General features: G+C 43.0%; 1 protein-coding gene across 2 annotated transcripts in view; it reads right to left on the bottom strand.

Moving 5' to 3' along the window:
• LOC118173256 (contactin-3-like) overlaps nt 1-20946 on the bottom strand; it is a 97422-nt gene extending 76476 nt beyond the window's left edge. The window contains exon 1 of one of the 2 annotated variants that reach the window (XM_035337663.1): nt 20558-20946. The gene's annotated coding sequence lies outside the window, so the exon portion shown is untranslated. Of the gene's footprint in view, nt 1-19168; nt 19302-20557 lie in introns of those variants that run through there. The other variant, XM_035337664.1, reaches the window with a different exon arrangement.
• Nucleotides 20947-21930: the final 984 nt, after the last annotated feature.

The following is a 21930-nucleotide window of genomic DNA, read 5'->3' on the forward strand; positions in this document are numbered from 1 at the left end:
AATGCTCATCGCTGTACAAACAGCACCACAGTGCATCTCTACCTTACACCTCTTATTCTTGGAGCTCTCCGAGCATACCAGCCAGGCTCCTGAGCCCAGCACTGGCAGTTCTTCTACTGAAGACCAATACCCACTAAAGAAAGCTATAACTCAGCTGAGCCTTTTACCACAAACAGTTGTTCCATGACAACAAAATAAGAGGAATTGCAATGAGAAAATAATTACAGAATGACATTTACCTTAAAGTTCCTCAGGAATCCTACCTTACTGTAAGACCACCAGCTTTTACAAGTCTGCACATTAACCTTTGTGCCAGCAATCTGAGAGCCTCTTTAAATCTAGCCAGAGGTCTTTGCTTTGCACAAACAGCTTGACCACCCATGGAGAGTGCCTAGCTAAATCAATTTCGGTACACCTATGGGAAAGCTTCACAAAGGAACTAGCTTTGCATTTTTTCCTTAAGTACAGGGGAAAAAGTAGTATCAGAATTTCTTTCAACTCTTTCTGTTAAATCAATTACGTGATAAAATTTCAAATCAGTAATTCATTATAAGTGATACTAACTCCTTTCCCAAGCCACATGGAATACAGCTGTCCTAAACACAGTGAATCAAGTTTGCAATGTTTAGTTACTGCCATTCAAAACTACATTATATATTTTTTGCACTGGTACAGCGAAGGTATTGCACTGATAGCAAGTAAACCTTCTAAATGCAAAATACAGATATTAAAGAAAAAGTCATATTGCTTTTTTCCCCACTTAATTTCAGGAAACAGCTTTCATATTTACCAATCCATGGGTGATGAGAGGAAGCGTATTTGCACTGAAGTTCACTCTTAAAGTTTATCCTGATATTGTCTTCTTTTTCTGCCCAGCAAGTCAGCAAAAACCACTACATTTCAAGAAACCACTCTCTTATTCATGCCATGTGATTAACCAGTTTAATCAGAAACACCACAACACCAAACATTTGATGTTTTCTTTCCAGTTCTTTGAAAGGTTTGGGTGCAGAAGACGTAGCATAAAAACAAAACAATACAGACAGATATCTATTCCCAGACAAAATATTAGGTATTTTGTCTTATAGGCACCTTATTCTTTGACAGTGTTAAGTGCACAGGCATCAGTTAAGACATTGCATGGTACGGTCCCGACATGGAAATGCAGATTGAGTTCTTGCTGCCTCTTGCTGGCTGTAGAGCCCTGAGGAGCAGGCTTGGAGGTGGCTGCAGTGCTCATCTGCATACAGACTTTCTGTGCCCTAGTTACCATCAAGCTCACTTCCAGTTTCCAAGTAAAACGTTACCTTCAGTGCCAAAAATAACGCCTCCGCTTCGTGTGGAAGGATGGGCATTTTTAGTGCACCAAGACTTTCAGGCTGCCGCTTCTTTATAAAGGTTCTCGACCCACAGTAATGAGCAGTCGTGTCTACTCAGCACAATGAGAAGTTTGAAGGTGCCCACAAGTGTTATTAAACTTTTATATATTTCACATTCAGTCATCGCCAAAAGCTAACTTCTGCTGCTACTTCAAATGCCTCTGTTTATTACCCTTATACAGACACACTCCTCTACCCTTCAGTAGATTACTGAAGGTCTCCCCAAAATCCTTGCTACACAGTGTCTGTAAAACAGCCTCTTGGATTTCAGAACCCTACCATTTAACAAACAGTAACATTAACATCTCAACGCACCCTTGGTGGCACAACCTGTGCTCTGGACATCAATGCTTCCTTTCTTGGAATTAGACTTCAAAAAAAAAAACAATTTCCAAAAGCTCTTTTTCTTCTCCTTCTGTCTAAAAATCCCTCCAGAAGAATGACCCGTCACAAAAAAAATAAAAACCAAACACATATTTTCTGTTATTTTCAGGCCCCTATTCCTATAATTTGTATGCCCCAAGCTTTCCCCCTGAGATTTACCAATTTCAGACATCCTTTTGATAACACGTATGGGTCATCACCTTTAACCAGGTGCCCCAAGATAGGTACTTCAAGGGTCGGAAATTTTTTGATCCCAGATGAGTGGATGTCATGAATCATTTACAAATAATCTAAGGCTCTAGAATCATGATAAAGTTACTGATATGGAATTGGATGAACTATGCCTTGTGGAGCACCCAACTACTCTGTTTCCATCTCCATGCCTCCAATGACTATGGGGTCTGCCAAGAGCTCTCGCTGACTTCCAGCACTGTGGGATGGCAAGTGATGCTGCTGATGAGCCAATACTTCGGTCTGCAAATATGACTGATCTTTGGCAGCTTGGGTTACGTTTATTAGCCCTTCCTTGCTCCCTTGCAAGTAGCACACTGTTTGTTTCAAAACACCTTTGGTTCTATCTCCTATAAATAAGGACTACAAAGTTTGTCTTATCCTGCACAGTTGCCAAAATACAACTCATCCCTTCCCACTGCACACACAGGTGGAGTTTGATGCTCCTTGGCCAGAGCCAAGTCAATGTGAACACCTCACTCTGTCGCAGCCCGTGTTAGCACCCACTAACGTGCTAACGTGCTCAGGGCTGAGCTGCACCCAAGTGCCTGGACTTCAGCTGCACCTCTCAAGCCAGACTGCCACTGGGGCCCTTGTGGCTTTCCACTGCCACCTGGACTCCACTTTGCTTTTGAATGGAAAAAAAGGTCCAAGATTTCACATTTTAGAGGCTTTAAATTAATACATTTTAATGCAGACTTTTCCAGCCAATTTACTCAGAGCAAGAAAGGACAGGTTTTCCTGCACTGTGTTTCAGATGTCCAATTGTCAGGTACTGTGTGCCTTTTTTTTTTTCCCTGAACCACTAATTCAGCTCTTCACATAACTTACCAGGAAGTCACCACAAAGGAAAGTACATCAAAAACCCATACAGCCAGGTTGAGACGCATTGCTCCATGTCAACAGTGATTACAAACGCTTCCTCTTTGCAAAATCCTCATTTTTCCTCCCTCCAAGGAGAAGCAAGCCAGAAAGAAGAGATGACCTGTAAGCAAGCAGACCTAGCACAGACCCCGCAGGCTTGTTTTTGGCCGCAGATAGGCAGAGGAAGAAACCTGCAGCTGACCAAAGGGGATCCTCTTTGTAAGTGTCTAATAGCAAAAGAAGAAACCAGTTTCGCTACGGTAGGCAAGGGTGAAAGGTGTCACATGCCAATGAGCTAACAGTAAATTCTTGTTTTTAAATATCAGCAGAGACCTCAGGGTACAAAATAAACACTAATCTGCATGTGCCGGGTGACCTTTACTGAAAGCTAAACTCAGTGCGAAGGCATGGAGCAGTGTGGGTGGGGAAGCCACCAGCAGCAGGGCTTGCTGAACTCCTTTGGTGCGGATGCTCAGCATACCCTTCAGCCAGGCTTACCTCCCAGTCACCAAATGCAAACGCTGCACCATGCGTGGCTCTCCACCTCAAGGCAGCCGCATTCAGGAATAACTCTTATCAAGCAGTTTTATGTGGCTGAAGATAACACAGACAGCACTCAGGGAAACGAGACACGGCGGTCCCACTCCGAGACCCAGACCTCGCACAGCCTGCGGTGGGACAGAATTTCACCACTACTCAGCCGAGCGGGGCCACAACGCTCGTCCTGCAGCTGGACAGCAGACCCCCAGTGAGAAAAATGTACCGTTTAATTGTAAAATAAAAAATGCTCGATGAGTAAGATACTAGGAAGGGCAAAACGGCATAAATACTTCAAGTATATTGGCATGAGAGGAAAAGAGACATATTTTATAGAATATATTAAAATATTAATATATATAAACATACATTTTATATGTAATCTTACTAGCCTTCTCTTATTCTTTTAAAATACGTATAGCCTGGGAATAGAGGAGTGAATTAGAAGAATTCACCAATTTCAGCATGGAAGTGAGCTTCAGGAGATATGGCCACAGGTACCCTTAATCTAAGCCTGTGATTATCTCACTCCAAGTCACATGCAAGAGAATAATCCCCTGAAGGATAGAGCACTGATGTGAAAAGAAAAAGCTCAAAGTCACAGCTGAGTGGTTACATCTGAACCCATTTCAGCATTTCCTCCCTACCCCCCTATTTCTTATCCGAGACCTAGGCAGCTTAATCTGCATTGATGTCTATGAAGTTTCACTTTAAAAGTTACTCAGCCCGAGAGACTTTCCCCTCATATGAATAGAAATAAAGTTCTTAAGTGTTTTTATGCATTTTTATGCAAAGTTTTCTTTTTTAAAGTATGAGATATTGCTTGAAAACTTGAATACTGCATTTCAGCCAAATTTCAAACTAGTTCCAGACATATTAACCCCAAAATGAGATTATAAAAGGAAAAAACAAAACAAAACAAAACCAAACAACAGCAACAAAAAACTGCACCAACAGGCAGAATAACACCCACTGGAGAATATGATAAAGTAGTTACAGATGTTCAGTTGATTACTACAGCTGATTAGCTTGAACACACCAGTGCACTGTATAACTGAATCAAACCATGTCACGGTTACCATTAAGACCAGATGATAAGGTATTTCTTAATCATTTTATTTAATCAGAACACTCCCCCAGCCTTTTCCCACTGCTTGCTTTCTCTCTTTTGTCCCCTACAGCCCAACTCCCCTTCACCCCAGGGTTAATGTTTAAGGAATTACAGCACTGATTTACACATGCACTTTCTTGGCTGCCTCACCACTAGTAGAAGACCATATCCAGACCCCCATGCTGGAAAGTAGAGGGGAAGAAGGAGGAAACAATGAACAATGAAGTGGCAGCAGGTAATCTGAGCTCTGCATAATTTAGGGATTGTAGTTATTATTCAGGTATCCCTGTTACTTATGTCTCCAGGAAGGAAATTGAGTCTCAACATAAGACCCTGATTTGAAACAAGCAGAACACAAGAAATTAAATTTCAGCTGAATTTTCTTCCATTAATGCTAGGGATAACTTCATGGTCTTGCCCAAGATTAATGCACAAAAAGGTTCTGTGCCACAAAATGGCCACAAAAAGCAGTAACGAGCAAATGCTTCTTAGCCAAAATGACTGCAAAACATCCCATTTATACTTTCCACATAAGAAGACTTCACTTCCATGCAAAAAAGAAGTGGTCTTGACAAAAGCAGTGTGTAAATTACTTAACAAGATCTCTTTAAATATCAGTACAAGGTTAGATGTGATAACAACTACAGTGGCTTTGCAGGATACATTTGACAGCTTCAGTTTAAAAAAAAAATGGAGCAGAGAGCTAAACTGAAAATACAGAGATAACATTTAATGGCAATGAACTTAAGAATATCGGAAGTACTGAAAGATCAATTTCCTGACTGAGGAACTAAATTCAAATTAGGAAATCTCTGGCTGACAGAGGTTCTGAAAACCATGGAAGGAGGAGGAGAAGGGGGAGGAAGGTTAATTTGGTTTGTAAAGTATTAAAAGTAATTTTATACAAAATGCCCTGGCAGGAAAACAAATCTGCAGTAAGGTCAAACAGACAGATAAGAAGGAATTTTTAAAAATCCAAATTTAGTTCTTTAGGTTCAGGAGTTCTATTTCATCTCATTTATAATCTTGTTCTGAAATCATTCATGACTGCCAAAGCAAGTTTGAGATGCAGCTTCAGAATACCTATGCCTGAATGAAACCTGAAGCTTTTCTAACCAAAAAGCTTGTACTTTTCTTCTCTGCTTCTCAAATCTCACTTTACCTTTTCTTTACAGAGAAGAAAAATGCACTTCCACAGCATCTAATAGGGAAGTAGCAACAAGTTCCTGATGCCAGAAGATGCTATTTTTCTTTTGGACCTCCAAGGTTCACTTCATGTCTTAATGTATTTGACATTGCTCTCACTATTAATCGTGTATTGCAGACCAAAAGAAAGTGCCTTTCCAGAAATGACCTCAAACTAAATTCATAATTCTTTAAGAACTAATAAACCCACTGAACCAGAAAGCTCAGCCCTTCTTCAGCAGGCTACAATCAGGCAAGCTTCCTTACTCCCTTTCACAAGATTCACCACTGCCTTTTATTTAAAGCACTGTGTGGAAATTGTTTATATACATTTTAACATCGTACCTGTGTTTTGAGCCAGAAAAAGGCCAGTAGACAACAGAAAGGAACAGCTATGCTAGAGACATGGTACATAACTTAAAAAGCCATCACTGGTCATATACAACTTCTATCTGTGATGGAGCTTGTATTACCCCACACTACTGGCAAAGGAGCGAAGACTTCTGGACAGTCCTACCTAACATGATCCTAATCCCCAAGACTGAGGGGAAGCAACCCTTATCACTTTTCAGATGCTCCTACAAAGGTCTTCCTACAGAAGATCAGAGATCTTCAGTCACAGTTTTCTGGAGTTAACCTCATCAGCAGGAAATACCTTCTGTGAGGAGTATGAGACTCACATGCACTCAACATGTACTACATGGGGTCTTACTCTTCCTCATAGGAAGAAATTATTTACAATTGAATAAGAATTTTCAATAGTCAGATCTCCATTATATGTCAGGAAAGATGTTTGAATTACCAAAAATATTAGGGATGCCTCTGCATCTTTCACTGCATAGGACAGGGAATGAGAAGATTGGAACGTAGCCTGAAACAGCCCCTTCAGGAACAGATTATGCCTAGTTTTGAAGAGGTATTATTAAAGCAAGAATATAAAGCATAAGCTGGTCTACAAAAAGCCTTGTACAAGAGTATTTGAAGCTGTGCCTACAATGCACATGTTTCCAAGTCATAAAAAGTAATTTTAGTTCTTCAAAGGCTTTTGAACTTTTTTTTTTTTTTTTTTTTTTAAATCTAACAAGACCATTAAATTCAACTAACCACACAACGAATCCAGGAAGCAGTTTTCAAGGCCTGGCATTAAGGGAGGTTTTTAAGACTTCTTTCACATTCTTACAATACTAATTAGATCTACACATATTTAACACAGCAGAGGAGAAGAATGCCTAATAGAACTTTGGCAACTGATGTAATTTTGTTTCTAGAAGTACCAACTTTTCGTAAGAAAAGTCCAGAGTATGTAAAATATAGCCCAGTGAATCAAAGTAGGGTTTTGTATGCATATGCACATATATATACACATGTACACACACACATCTTGTTCTAAAAAAGATAACTCCTCCACGCAATGCATGGTAAACCTGTGCAGTATATCAGGATGCATTGCCCAGGAGTGTTCACAAAGAACAAGATAAATAACATGAATAATAAGCATGCTTGAAATTTGGGCTGCACACAGTTGCCAAGCAAGCAGGCACTGGAGCTGAAGGAGGCCTGTGGAGGGCACTGGGATGGCTGGAGGGGACCTGGGGAGAGCACTGGAGAGTCCAGCGAGGCCTTCAGGAGGTGCTAGAGCTCACTGCAAGGCCCTGGAGGCCTCCAGAGTGTCTCAGAGAGCACCGAGGGGGCCACAGGATGCCTGGAGGCTGCACTGGGAGGCCTCTAGGGCATCCTTGAGGACACTGGGAGGCATCTGGGGACAGCTAGAGTGCACTGGGTGGCCCTGGGAGACTGGAGGCTGCAGGCCCAGAGGCCTGCGGAGGGAGGACCCAGCTGCTAGCACCATGGGCAATACAGACACAGATCAGGGCAGGTCGGTCGTGCCATCCTCCAGGTGACCGCCGCTGGCTCTTTGTGGGGAACATTCCCCAGCACAGGTCCTTTAACATGCTAACTTGGAGACTTGAGGGTAAATAACAGCAAAGGTTGGACCAAAAGTGCTTGGTTAAGAATTCACCGTCATTCCTGCTGCCAAAGCAGGAATTAAGGAAAAATGGAAGTGTGAACTAGCACTTTTCTTCTCCTCAGTTCATAAAAGTAACACTGCATGTTTTCATAAGTCAATTTTTAGGTTAAATTCAACATATATAAACATGAAAAGTATAAATGCATAAAATTTAGTATGTAAATGTTACATGACAGTAACATTAACATTCCTCTTATGCAAATAAAAAAATCTCTGCTCCAATACCTGTTTTAATTTCAAACATTTTATTTTCATGTATGCTACTTAGTTCAATCGCTATGCAATACTGCTTCCCAAGAAAGTCAGGCACAAATTAATCCAAGTAGGATATGCTCATTCCTATCTTAGTTAGACTTTCTGCATAAGCCCTTTTGGAAAGGAAGAATGGGCTCAAAAGGGGATGTAAATCCTTACAAATTTACAAGTTGTATGGAATTCTAATTAGAATTGCATGCCGCTAACGCTCGGCAGTGCTTAACCTTCAGAATGATGCTCTTGAAGTTTTTCTGAAAGCCAGGTAGAAACAGGCATCCTTCCCTCAGCTGACTGCTGGAGAGAACCAAGCACTGGGCGATTGCCTTTGTTACAGTATTTAAAGGGTCATGAGGATAAAGGAGATTATTTTCTTCTGCTTACTTTGCTAAGATACCTGCAGTGAAAGATGGCATTTTTCCCTTCCAGATGATGTTGTATACATCAACTACAATAAATTCCTAGCCCGGTTCTCTTAAAAATGTCACTCTGGACTTATCTGCTGGAAAGAGAATCTTTGGGCACAAAAGAAATTCAGCCACAGAAACATGGGTTATGCAAGCCCCACTGCAGTAAGCAGCAGTGAGACATGAGGTTTCCAGTCTCTGCTGTTGTTCTTAGGCTTATATTATGTAAAACAAGTAAATTATTAAGCTCTGAACTGTCCATTATTTAAATTTGGATGGCAGCTCAAGTCTTACACATAAGGCCAAACGCGGTTTGGCTCCTGCATCTGTTTTGCTAGAAAAATTGAGACAACTTGAACCTGTGTCTATTTGTGATTTTTATGTTTGAGGACTCCATATAATTCTCTTCCCACTGCAGTGGGAAGGCTGCAGGAGCAGCTGGACACCTCTGCCCCACCAGCACCCGATGCTCCGAGGGAGACAGTACACTCCGCGTGGCGTTCTCAGGGATCCAGGGTCTCGGACAGAACCCCAACCACATCCAGAACCCACAGCCACCTCCATCTCTGAATCAAAAGGGACTGCACAAAACTTCAGGTTTAATCTCACCAAATGCTTAGTACCCTTATTACTATTTACTGTCACTTTTTTTGCATGTTTTACTGATTTTTATTTATTTATTTTTAAGTCACAACCATACCAAAGGTCAGGGAGCTTTTTGCTCTTTCAGGAAAACCGACAGACATGAGCAGTTAACTATGCAAGTTATCCAAATCTATAGACTTAAGATGCTCAGATGCTGGAAGAAGAAATGATTATATGGTAAAATAGCTTAACAGCAGGAAGCACGAGGTGGTAGAGCTTTGCTACTACCTTAAGCTGCTTAGCTTCAGATAAGGAGCTTATGCAACTTTCCTAACTCTGAAATACGTTCAGCAAGTGATACCAAAGCAGTTTTCAAGTTAAGTTACACTCAGGACTGATGCCTCTTGAGTAATGTTATTCTACACTCTTACTGAGGAAAGAAGGGGGAGAAAACTATCCACCCACTAAAACCTAGGTCCACTTCAGTAAGGGAGGCAAGTGCCGTATTTGCTTTCCTTGATGCTTCCCTTGTATGAAACAGCATAACTGCACAGTAAGCCCAGCTTCTGGGAGCATTAACAAGACTGTTCTGTAGTTTCCAAACAGAGCCTGACTAAGCAGCAGCTGCTTTGCCATCCTCTGGAAATAGTTGTAAAAATAACAGGAGTGTAAGTATTGCAAGTAGTCTAGTCAGAGAACAGAATTCTGATAAACTATTTGGTTTATATTCAGATGAAACATCCTAACAGCCCACAATGGATTCAGTCAAGAATATTCTTGGTACAGGATTGGATAAAGACAAAGCCTTTAATCTTGCAGCTAGTCTTCAGCTGAAGAAAGCTTGGACCTAAGTGAAAGACACTACACTCCTCCCAAAAGCTGTTGAAGAAAATACGTGAAAATGTGAGGAAGTCAGAAATGCCTTTCTCAGCCCCAGCACCTCTTACAAGACACCAGGTGAGGACATGGCGCTCCCCCTCGGGGTGGCAGATGCACAGGTTCTTGAGGTGGCCGGGACCACTCACCTCTCCAACCAGGGACCACCCAGTGTGTTTCTTGGTGAAGATCCACTTATTTTAGCTGCTTTTTTAAGAGAAATGATAAAGAAAGGATCAGCAGAAGGGCTTTATGGTGCACTGGTGCTAGTACCTGATGAAATACTGCAGCTTTCAATCTGGATTTCAAAGTGCAAACCACCGTCACATGGCAAGGAAGAGATTACTACAAAAAGTGCCAAGCAAGAGCCAAAACCTTATTTTATTCTCCCAAGGAGAAGAGAGAAGGAAGCCCTACTAGTTCTTCATTTAACAGACACACAAAAACAGCAGTTAAATATTATACTGCTTCTGTTTGCATTTTAAGCTTATCAAGGAAAAAGGATTCTCAAGTAGACTCAACTACATTGTTTAAAGTACTAGAATCACAGCTGTTTCCCAGAACTATACAGATTCTTATTTTCTTTAGTAATATAATAGCAAAGATAGTCAACATGAGACTCAAAATCCAATAGTTACAACAATTCTAGTGAGAAATGGATGAACTGGAAGATCTATAAACAGATTACGCTAAACATCTAAAAGGAAAACTACAGTACACACGTAACTACATCAATAATTGTATTTGATGCCACAAACCATTTGCCCATTCTTTGGAAGGCTTCATCACTTCTTTCAGCTATAATTTCAGCAGAACTTTGTTGAATAACAATGACATTAGAAAAGCAGTAATATTCCTCTTGTTACTGCTATGCAACAAAGCGTAACGCAAAAGGAGGGGCGGGGAGCAGGGCAGAAAGAAAATAATTACGTTTTACATTAATTTAGCTGCTTCTGAGACAAAAACCTAAATAAATTAGATGTCTAGGAGTAAGCAGCTGCTGTCCTTTACCTTGTCAGAAAGAGTGAGCCATGGAGCTGCACTTCCCTTACAGCTGGGTGGCAGTGGCCACAGAGCTCACCAGCATTACCAGCATCACACAGCATTAGCAGCATTTATTGGACTGGTCCAAGTGTGGGTCCAAGTTAACTGATGCCTAACCTCAGGGAAGAAAAAAAAAAGTTCTCATCCTGAGTTCAGGGAGCCATTTGGTCAAGTACATACACATTCTTTTCTTTATTATTATTTTTTCATGAATAAGATCTTCAGTCTACAAGAAGAAAGCATGTGTTTTCTCTGGTGGAAAGAGTTCAGCACACAGAGAGGCTATTCATATGCCACTAATGATGTGCACACAAGCCTAATGAGTACACAGAACATCTCTGTACAATCAATAAATCTTTATTCAGAGGAGGTGCAAGTTGTTTAAAAATGTGAGCTTATGCGCCCAGATGCTATGGACCACACAGCTGGAGGACTCGCATGAAGTGCTACAAGCTGAGGCACCTCGAGTTCTGTTCTTCCTCAGACTTCACCATTTTGAGGTTCCTGTTACATGGATGCTTCTCCAGCAGCAATGCTGCCTTAACCTGTACCTACTTATTCACTCATACCAAGAAACAGTCAGTCTGATGCAGGTCAACTGAAGGGGTTATGGGGTAGGTTCCTTGATCTTTTTTTTTTTTTTTTTCAACCTTAGCTGTTTCTCAACTATAACCCTTGTGTTAAGTTACTTAGGCATCTCTAATTTTTTTACTCATTATCCAAGAAAATCTCTTTCAAGCCTGGAAGGGATTAAACAATCTGTTCTTGAACGCGTTTCCTTCCTTCCTGGCTGGCAAGTTTGTTTTGTTTACCCTCCTCCTCTTCTTCAAGCTTGAAATCCACTTTTTATTCTGTAAAGCGATGACTGCACATAAAAGAAACTTAAAAACTTATGTCTTGTGCATTGTTTGGAAGAGGCAAGAACTCCATCAGGCATGTAGCAATGCTTTTTTTTCCCCTTGTCACCACAACTCAGCCTCAACTCATGAATTCTGCAAATCTGTATCTAAACCTCATTTCTGCTGTAAACTCTTCCCCTTCTCCTTTTTCATATGAAAGCATCATCTGCAACCTCCTGACCCCAGCAGCTTGCTTCAGAATTTAACAGAAAAGAGGTAAAAAAAAAAACAACAAAAAACTAAAGATAAGATGTGAGAGCTAGAGCCTGATGCATAACAAAGTATACCATATGGCTGATAAACATAAAAGCTCTCCCTGTTGGAGTTGTTTTAGTTTGTCTGTTTCAAATCAGGTTACAGAACAGATAAAAACAACAAAGAAATCAATTCACTTTCTTCAAGCAAAGAATCAAACAAACACTTCTCCATTTTAATGTTCTCAGGCTTCATCTCAAAAGTAAATAAAATAAAAAAAGTCCCCGAAGAGGGCTCAGCAAAGAGCCTCTGCATTTACCATGGCACTCTCCCTGTTTCGGGGGGGCCTGAAGCCCCCCAGGCCACACGGGCAGAGAAGCGCAGACATCCTGCTGGGTAACTGGATGCATCTGAAGCAATATTACACAGACCAGAAGATTTAGCAAACCTCTAGAGCCAATTTGCATGTTTCCAACATTTTTGCATATTTCAGTACTCAACATTTAAGGGCCTCTAAGTATTTATTCATATTTGCTCGTTTGCGTCACCTTCTTAGCATTTAATTCATTCATAAAGCGACACGGATTTCTCCCCATTTCCATTCATTGGTACTCCCTCTCACTCAGCAGTTAGACTCAAGTTAATGTTCATGATCTCATTTTAAATAGCAAGTGCCACCCCGATCGTACCCCACGCTTACAATGGCTGTCAGCCAGCCCGTTCAACGTGTATCCACCTGACAAGCTGCACTGGTGTAATCCATGAATGGTCTCTGAAGATTCCAAACGCCCTGACCCTTTTGGGGTTTTTCAGTGATGTAAGCTAAAGATGTTGGCCACAGATGAAAAGGCAAGGAACAAGAGCATTAAGCCCACAGATGTACTCCACACAGCTTTTAGCGGAACTTCCACAGAACCTGACCTTTTATCTAAGGGTTAAGCCACACACTAGCTACTAAGGCAAATATTTCTGCTCATAGGAGACAACCACGGGGGGGCAGATCAAGGTAGAAATCTATCCTCTAGCTTAGTTCTTTATTCCCCTTCCTCTGCTCCAAGTTGATCAACTGATTACCAGCCGCCTTTAATGGGAAAGCACCGGGACCAGCTTTACCTCTCCATCAGAAGGACTGTCTTTATACCTCTGCTAATCTGATTTAAGGAAGAACTAAATAGCTTTTGTTTCCATTAAATTTTTCAGAGGTATTGCCCAGCAGCATTTGCCATTGATTTTAACCATTATATACAGCAGTGCACTTCACGAGATCCAGAGGTAGGAAAAGATACTTGGAAGAGAGATCTGGTATTTATATTCTCCCACTGGCCGGATCAGCAGTCTCTGGGAAGGCTTCAATCCCCTGCATCTTGCGGCTTCAGCTTGATTGGAAGGACAGTTATAGGACAGCACTTGGAAACCCCAAATAAATTACACCCGTTACACTTCACAAGTCATTTTGCTAACAAATGATCCACTTTGCATATTCACATGTAATCTCTGAACACAGAGTTAAGTTACAAGATCCACCCTTTCCTTGTAGACTATCCAAAGCAGATACTCATTTTCATACAGTCATCTTCACAGTCAAAAAACACGCTCAACGTATTTAGTCAACATGAGCAAAAATTAGGACAGATGGAAAGGAAAGAGTTGGAGCCAGCGCTAGTATATTGCGAATGCCAGCTCGTGTACAAAAACATTAGGAGTTTTCCTAAAAAGCCAGATGCAGACCTGAACAGTCCAGAAGCTGGGAGCTCTTCCTGAAACGAGCACTTACCAGGCATCTTTCAAAGGCAGCAGGGCTGCTTGCTTGTTTTAACTTCAATTAAGTGATTAAATGAATTCCCCTATGACGTAGCACAAATTTTCAGTGCAAAGCTTGCCTTTTGTTAACTATAAGGTGCTCTATTCTTAAATCCCAAGGGTAAAGAGAAACTTAACTGATACATTAACAACCTCACTTTATGGACCAGTGAAATAAATTCAGTGCAGATTCACGTGACAGAGAAATTGTTGAACTATTTCATGCAAATTTCACGGGCAAGCATTTATAAAAACATGCCCTTGCAATTCAAAATGGCATCAGTGGCCTACCCAACATCCACGTACAGACTCAGAGGTAAAAATAAAACAACACATGCCATCAAATTTCAAAGACCGATTGCAGCTAAAGCTCAGCTCTGCTCCTTACCCACAGACTCAGCTCCATGCCAACAGGTTTGGGCACACACCTTGAGACGGGGCACCCCGCTCCAAGCCCGACTGGCAGCAGGCTCCTTTGCTTGTTCTTGGTGTTAAAGGAGGCCGAAGGCTGCAGTGAAGCACAGCCCGCCCAGGAGCAGCCTCCCTCCTGCTACTGTGCCCTTCATTTCTCCTTGTGAGCCACGGTTGGCAGCATGAGCAGAACCGAAGAGCACCAGCTGCTCCTTCTAATGCATTCCTGGTTTCTCTGCAAAGAACCTTTCCTTTGGTATTGCACATCACTACGTTTTAGAGGAGAGGGGATGGAGAACAGTGGCTGGAGGGACTTAAGAGGCAAAGCACTGTTGGAGCAAAGCCCTCAACTCCATCACCTATTTGAATGGAAATAAACAACAGAGCACTGAACTTTTTAATGAAGCTCTTTCTTAAAAGAGCTATCTCCTTCTAGGTAAGCAAAAATGGGAAGTGGCATAACATGACTCAATCACTTTTACAAGAGAAAAAAAGCACACCACGACCCCAAGATGCTGCCCCACCTGTGATGAGGCTTGGTCCTGTTACCATCACTGAGCCCAGAGATCTCCTCCTCCTCCGCTAGCCACAAACATCCAGAAAGAAACATATGGCCAGAAAAACATCTGCTAGCAGGAGGTAGGGAAGGTTCTTAACACAACTCTCTTCATTAACCGTGGAAATACCAGAAGAAATCCCACCTTCAGACCCGCAGTACTTTGATAACATGCAATAATTATCTGGATAATCATCATCCCACAGTTCTCACACTATTACATTTATAAATCATGCTGTTTTAAAACAGTTTTAAATAATTGCTGCAATTGATATGCTATTTAAAAATACCCTCTGGTCTTCTTGTAATGAACAATATAATTTCCTGAAAAAAAATAGTTGACTGCAGACAAAACTCAGTGGAATAGCCTTATTGATAAATATATTAAAAAACAAACAAGCAAACAAAAGAAAACCACCAAAAACATCTCAGAACAAAAACAAGAACAAAAAAATGTAAAAAACATCCACACGTGTAAAGCCTTTTCGTTTCATTATCATTTAAACCCCACACTGCCAGAGATGTTAAATAACACAGGATGCAGCAGTGGGCTTCAATCCCAGTCCTTTGGGCACACGCTGACCTGCCCTGTACTTCTAAGTGACAGAAAAAGTTGCTATTTAAATGAAGAAAGAAGTAATTTTAGTAAGTGCTGACATTTAAGTCATGGGCTTTGGACACAAAGATTCCCATTTCTGCAGAGGTAGGTTTTTACCAACACAGCCCCATCACCCAGGTGAGTGTTGCTCTCCAGCACCTGTGTATGCAAGATCAGACCCGCCAAGGGTCACTCCCTGGCATTGCCACCAGCTGTCTCTAATCAGAAAACCTTTAGTTTCCTAACTCTGCACCTCCAATAAATGGATGGGTAGCAAAAACGAGACCTTGTTTCTATTATTTTAGGAACAGACCATCTTCAAGCTTTTTAATTGAAAGAGCCCAGCAGGATAGAAGCATGTCTAGGTGCCTGCATAAGCCTTACTTAAAGCCAGGATGAAATTAAACTATTTGGTTATATTCAGAAATTATGGCTTCTATATGAAGCACAAGAGTCTGATTTTGCAGTCTCTCCATGCAAAATATCTCCACAATAGTAGGGCATTAAAACTGTATTTTTCATCTCACATCTTACTTTGAATTCCACGAGAAGCCGATTTCAACAAATGAACCGTCTTCAAAAGCAGAGATGCATGATTTTTCTGTAAATGAACTGTGAACATCAGTATGCTTGTAAGCTAAACAAAATTTATCATTCACTGACCTGCTCTGGATTGGATTAGACTGGATTGCTCCTTATGTAGTCAAGTAGTGCAAAACACTGAGAATGATTGTTCTGACCTCAGCACAGGCGAGAGGGACACCAGCCATGCTTTACATTAAGTCAGCTTGGGGAAAACCAGTTGATTTTCCTCACCAATTTACTCCAAATACAGGCTTACAGCTACAAACAGCTGTAATTTATTATATTTTAAATTTCATGAAAGACCTAAATATGCTGAGCAATAATACTGCTCAGAATTGTCAAGGCCTATTGAACCGCAACATACTCCCCAAATTGGGAACACGGCACTCTGATTTCAGCAGAGCTAGAGATTTTTTTTTTATTATTATTAATATAAGTTAGTATGCTGAAGACACGAATAGGGTAAAAAGCTTTTTTTTTTTTTTTAATATATAATTAATGGAGGGTGGCCCCCTACAGCTCAGCTTAAATGAAAATGGCAGAGTAACCTGGATTTAACCGTGAATTTTCAATAAAACTCAAACTGTTAAATTACAGTAACATGCAAGAATTTTCTTCATTATTATTGAATGCTTAAGTGTGCGTTTTCCTAAGTAACAATCTCAAAACCAGATAAATAGCATGTCTGTTACTATCTATCTGCTCCTGTATGGAGCCTGTCTTCATCTGAGACCCCTGGTGCTTCTTGTACCACACTGACCTCGCTCAGACCAAGCTGTTCTTGATTCCACACCTTCCCTGACATTTCATTACGTGATTTATCATTATAAAGAACAGGCTTCGCTTAATTCTCCTCATTTAAATCCAGTTTAGAAGAACTAGCTTGCAGCAACTGGAGCAGTTCAGCCACGTTGGAGTTGTGCTGTGGATGAGGTGCACCAGCAGGCATAAACTGTCACGCGTGCCGCGGTGTGTTAGCACAGGGCAGTTTAGAAATATAAGTACCCGCTTCACATTAGAGACCCTTATGCCTGCCCTCTGCCCATCACCGAAGCTCACCAGAGGGAACAATCACTTAAATGAAGAGGAAAACAACCCCCATGGCATTTTGGCAGTTATCCACCTGCCTGTGTGCGCACATCTAAAGCCACGTCACCTTTGAGCTGCGCTCTGATGGTGAGAGATCCCATTTTTTTTTGCAGTGTTGGGGTTCAGCTACAAGACAACTTCCAGACAACACAAAGAAGGCAACATGACAGCTCAGGAAAAAAAAAAGACAATTCAGCCAACCATGTAATTTCAAAAGCATAATCTTCATAACTAAGCGTCAACTTGACTATCCGGAGTTAGTTGAGTGTTAACTGCTGATAACACTTATTATTTGAAGAAAATAAGCCTAACCTATTGCTTTGAAGGTACCTCAAAGCAAACCAGATAGTTAGCATCTCAATGCATGAAACTCGCTGAACTATTTCACTGATTTTAAGGAATAATATTATACTTTCTTACATTAAAAAGTGCTACTTCAAAAGTATGAAACTAATGTCTCTTTCAAATAATGCCACTGCTATATAATTTATGAGCTAACTTTTAAGGCCTTTTCTGAGCCAAAATTTCAATATGCATATTTTAGCTTGACACAAGAAGACCACCATCTGCATTATTTCACCAACAGCCGCCACCACCTTTCTTTCTTTATTCGACCAAGAACAAGATTAAGAATCCTTAATATTTTTTTTTTTTTTTAACTTCTGCCACTTTCCTTCAGTCTGTATTAGGACCTCTTTTCTTTGCATTACACAGCATGCTAAAAATCCACATACAGTAAAGTTTTAGTTGACTGCAGCCAAATCATTGCTTCCCCTCCATTTTAGGTATCCAAACCCTCCTGGATAGACTCCTGTTGCAAAGGCCATCCGACTACCACCATCAGCTTGGATCTGATTTTCATCCGTGTCAACAGAGGCACAAGAAGGCATTGCCAATGATTCATTAAATTTCTCCTCTAATGTCTTCTCCTACACCGCATGCTGTAAAATCTGGATATCCAAATTTGCATGGAGAAGCTGGGGCTGTGACTTTAAATAACTTTGTCTAAATGAAAGGCGAAGATGTTAGCGTAAGAGAAGACTGCAGCTCTATCAGGTTCATGTTTCTGCATTTCATTGTTTTTAATTGCTATAATCACCGGCTGATCTTTCCCAATTTTGGCTGCAAGAGGCTGCCTCTGAGGGAAATTTAAGTTGTAGAGCTGCAAAAAAAACGACCTGGAAAAGGACTTATTGTCACTGCAGATGTTTCATTAAGGATGCAGCAATGGTACAATTGTTTTGGAACATAAGCATCAAAACAAGCCTTCTGCTCCTTCATTTCCAGAGACAGAGCATGCCATGGAAACTATTCTGAAGAACCTAGACAGTTAAGTTTCTGAACTTCTTTAAACAAAAGCTGATTTCAAATTATCTTGCCACTTAGCCCACCTTGACATCACCCATGTACAACCCAGGCTTAAGCAACACATTCATCACAACCATCTCTTGAAGAAATCATATCCTCTACAGTCACCTGTGATTTTAGTAGTGTTCAGCTGGAATTCATTCATGTTGGCATCTTAGTCCACTCTAATCCACTGTTCACTGATTTTTAAATACGAACTAGAAGACTACATATTTGATGTCAGAACAAGACAGACCTACATGACAAAGTCAGCACCAAGAAGGATGAAAACTAAAAAACTTTACTGATGAACAGACTACCCATGTTTCTCAATTTCTAGTAAATCTTGCAATTATTTCTTAATTCAACCTAAGTCTTTTTCGTACTCAAGAAGCATACTCAGCTCTAGCTGCAGTCATTCCTCAGCACTAATAACTTCTTTCCTCTCTCAGCAGGCTTTCTGGCTCCTCACAGATAACAGCAGCACACAACATTTGTTTTTCTTTGTTCCAGAATAGTGAAAAATCTTGTTTGTGGATAGCAGTTCAAGTATAACATTTCTGGTATCAAAATAACCCCTGATCATCAATTTCATTCATATAAGACTATAGGCTTATGCCACTTGTAAGAATCAGTCTCCACCACAAAGAAAGAAAACAGAAATCAATCCAGTTTGCAGGAGCTCCAGGCACCGGAGACCCTGAAGCGTGCTCTGGAGCAGGGCTCCACCAGCCCACCCAAACCCCATCCTCTACCAGCAGCTCTCTCGAGCCTTCCCACCACACAGACCCGAACCCAGCCTACCTCCAGCCACCAGCAGGTTACGCCAGATGCACGAGTTCCACTCAAGCATTAATTAAATAACCGCTGCGTGTTGCCGGAGCCTTAAGATACACAGAGTTATGATCTCATCTCGCTTCCCCTGACACCCACGGTGCCGAGCTGCAGGCTTTTTTGGCAGCTCCTCCCCAGCGCTCTGTTCTTTAGGGGAGCGCCTACAAAGCCAAGGCTGGACCAAGGCAGCCAGCACCATCCTGCACACCCTCAGCCCCGAGGGCACAGCTGTGGCCACGAGTTATACCTCCTCTCTCCTAACGGAGCAGGCAACACTGACACTTTCGGCTCAGAAAGCCCACAGACTGTCCCCAGCAGAATGCAACGCTGAGAGCGAGAACACAGAGGAGCAGAAATACTACAAAGCCTGTAGGTGACTGATGAGCAAGGGAAGCGACTGTGAGCAGGGATACAGAGAGCTTGCAGCCCCGAAGAATCACAGGACAAAACGCACCTTTAAATTGCAGCCCCCCCAACAGATTGGCTGCATTTTTGGTATGAATTGCATGCATTTTCTGCACCATTCTCCCCCTGATGATCTTACAAATTCCTTTGCTAGTTAATTTCAAAAAGTCTCTTGCACAGTAAATAACATGTTAGGAATAAGTGACGCACATGGAGTAGCAACATGCATTTAACTCTTAAAAGTTAGCTCAGCATTGCCATTAATTTCAATATCTTGTTTACAACTTCCCATGTATATTTAAAAAAGCAAGGACCATATCACTGAACAAACTCAGCATGCAGCTTAAGCTATAGTTCAAGTTTCTCTTGCAAAATACAGCTGTCAGTAGTTTAAAGAGTTTGGTTGTCTTTTGCAAGGTCTTTATTTTTTTGGCACTTCATAATAAAAATAACTACTCTTGGGTCAAGTAAAGACTTTGAAGACAGCTGAAATCAGTATGGCACACACACAAAAAAAATAATTGCAGTGTCATTAGCAAGGTAATCAAGGCTGCACCCAGGGCTGTGGCTGGATCATTTCCCACCTGGGCTGACCGCTCGCAGCGGTGCGCAATACAGCAGGGATGGGGCTTGGGTTAATCCCAGCCTGGCACCGCGTTTGGTGGCAACAAGGTCACCCAAGCAGCGACCCCAGGGACACCGGCAGCGAGCACCCCAGGGCGGTACGACCCCATCAGCACCCACGGAGCTCCGGAGGGGCAGCGGCTCCCGGGGGGCTCAGCCGGCAGTGGGGCAGCCCAGGGCCGGCCCGCAGCAGGAATTTGGCGCGGAGCACGGCACGGCACAGCCCTGCTGCTCCTGCCGGATGGAAAACTTCTCCGGCCGAACCACAAGGGTGCCCGACCAGCGGCAGCCTGGTTGCTTTCAGCCCAACGCGCTAGCGTGTGCACTGACCTCGGAGCGGGGAAGCTGCTCGCGTACTCTCGTCGGTGTGTTTCAGGCTGGTATCAGCAGAAGCAAAGCCTGAGGAGCGCAGTTGATAACCGCAATCCCTCCGGCCGGGGTTAGCGGCTCCGGGTGCAAGAGGCACGAACGCCCCGGGTGGCCCCGGCAGCGGCTCGCAGCTCCTGGGGAGCGGAGGGCGCCCGCCGAGGGGCTGCCCCCAGGCTCTCGCTGCCCTCCGTGCGAGACTCCCCAACTTTGTTCCGCCAAGTTACAGCCGTCCTCTCTCCTTCCCTACCCTCCAGTCCCCTCAGCCCAGCCACGGAGCCGCACAGCCGTCGCCCTCCCCGCCGCGATCCTGCGGCTCCCGCAGCGCCCGGCGCCTCGGCTGGGGCGGCGAGTGGGGCGGAGCGGGGCGGGCACGGCCGCGGCTCCCCGCCCACCGCCACCGGGCTCCGGGACCTGGGGGGAGGTGGCCCCCGGGGAGGGCGATGTGGCCCTGGGACACGAGGAGGCGTTGTGACGGAGCTAGAAAGGCAGCGGTGCCAAAATGGAGCCGGGTCGTGCCAGGGGGGTTGTGAGAGGGCTTGGCTGCCTTCAGCCTGGGCAGCGGGCACCGCTCCTCCCGCGGGCACCGCTCCTCCCGCAGCCGCCTCTCCCCCCGCAGCTTCGCTGCGCCTCAGGCAGGGTGGTTAAGAAGGAGGTTGACACAGGAGCTTAAATAAAAAACTTCATCTAATTTCTGGGCTGGGAGCCCAGGCAAAGAATCAGGTTCATGTAGGTCTCCGTGCAGGAGCCGGATGGAGATTTTATTGAGTCTGGCTCCAGCTGATCGCAGTATTATAGCTGTGTTGCTGTAATTAAGCCTGAGCAGAATTCCTATCAGCCCCTTGTTTAGCAGGTTATATAACAGAGCTAAGTTCCCCCAAACCTCTGTTATCTTCCAGGATCCCCACACAGGATGAGGTCCACCATGCGGTCGGCCTCCATGGCGGCCTGGAGGAGGTTGCGAGGCCACAGCAAGGCCGCTGGGTGTGAGGGACGGGAAGGGCTCGGCCTCCTAGGCAGGGTGGCGATACATGACCCTCTGGTCATCCAGAAGAAGGACAAGAAGAAAACTTGGCTTCTTCAACAGCTGGGTTTTAAGTTTGCCCCTCTGTTTGCCTGTAAGGTGAAACATTGAAGTGTGCTAACAGGGAGACAGTGGCCTCACCTCTGGGACAAGGACAAGTTAGACAAAGCATCTGCTGGGCCAGGCTACTGGGGAGTCCACTCTAGGGGCACCTGAGGAGACCATCTTTGCCTTTCTGCAAGTCCAGAAGCCTATAATTATGTCCAGCAACGAAATGCAGCCACTTCTGTAAAGAAAGAAGTGGTCTGAGGAA

Source organism: Oxyura jamaicensis, chromosome 12 (assembly GCF_011077185.1).
Source record: "Oxyura jamaicensis isolate SHBP4307 breed ruddy duck chromosome 12, BPBGC_Ojam_1.0, whole genome shotgun sequence".
Classification (NCBI taxonomy): domain Eukaryota; kingdom Metazoa; phylum Chordata; class Aves; order Anseriformes; family Anatidae; genus Oxyura; species Oxyura jamaicensis.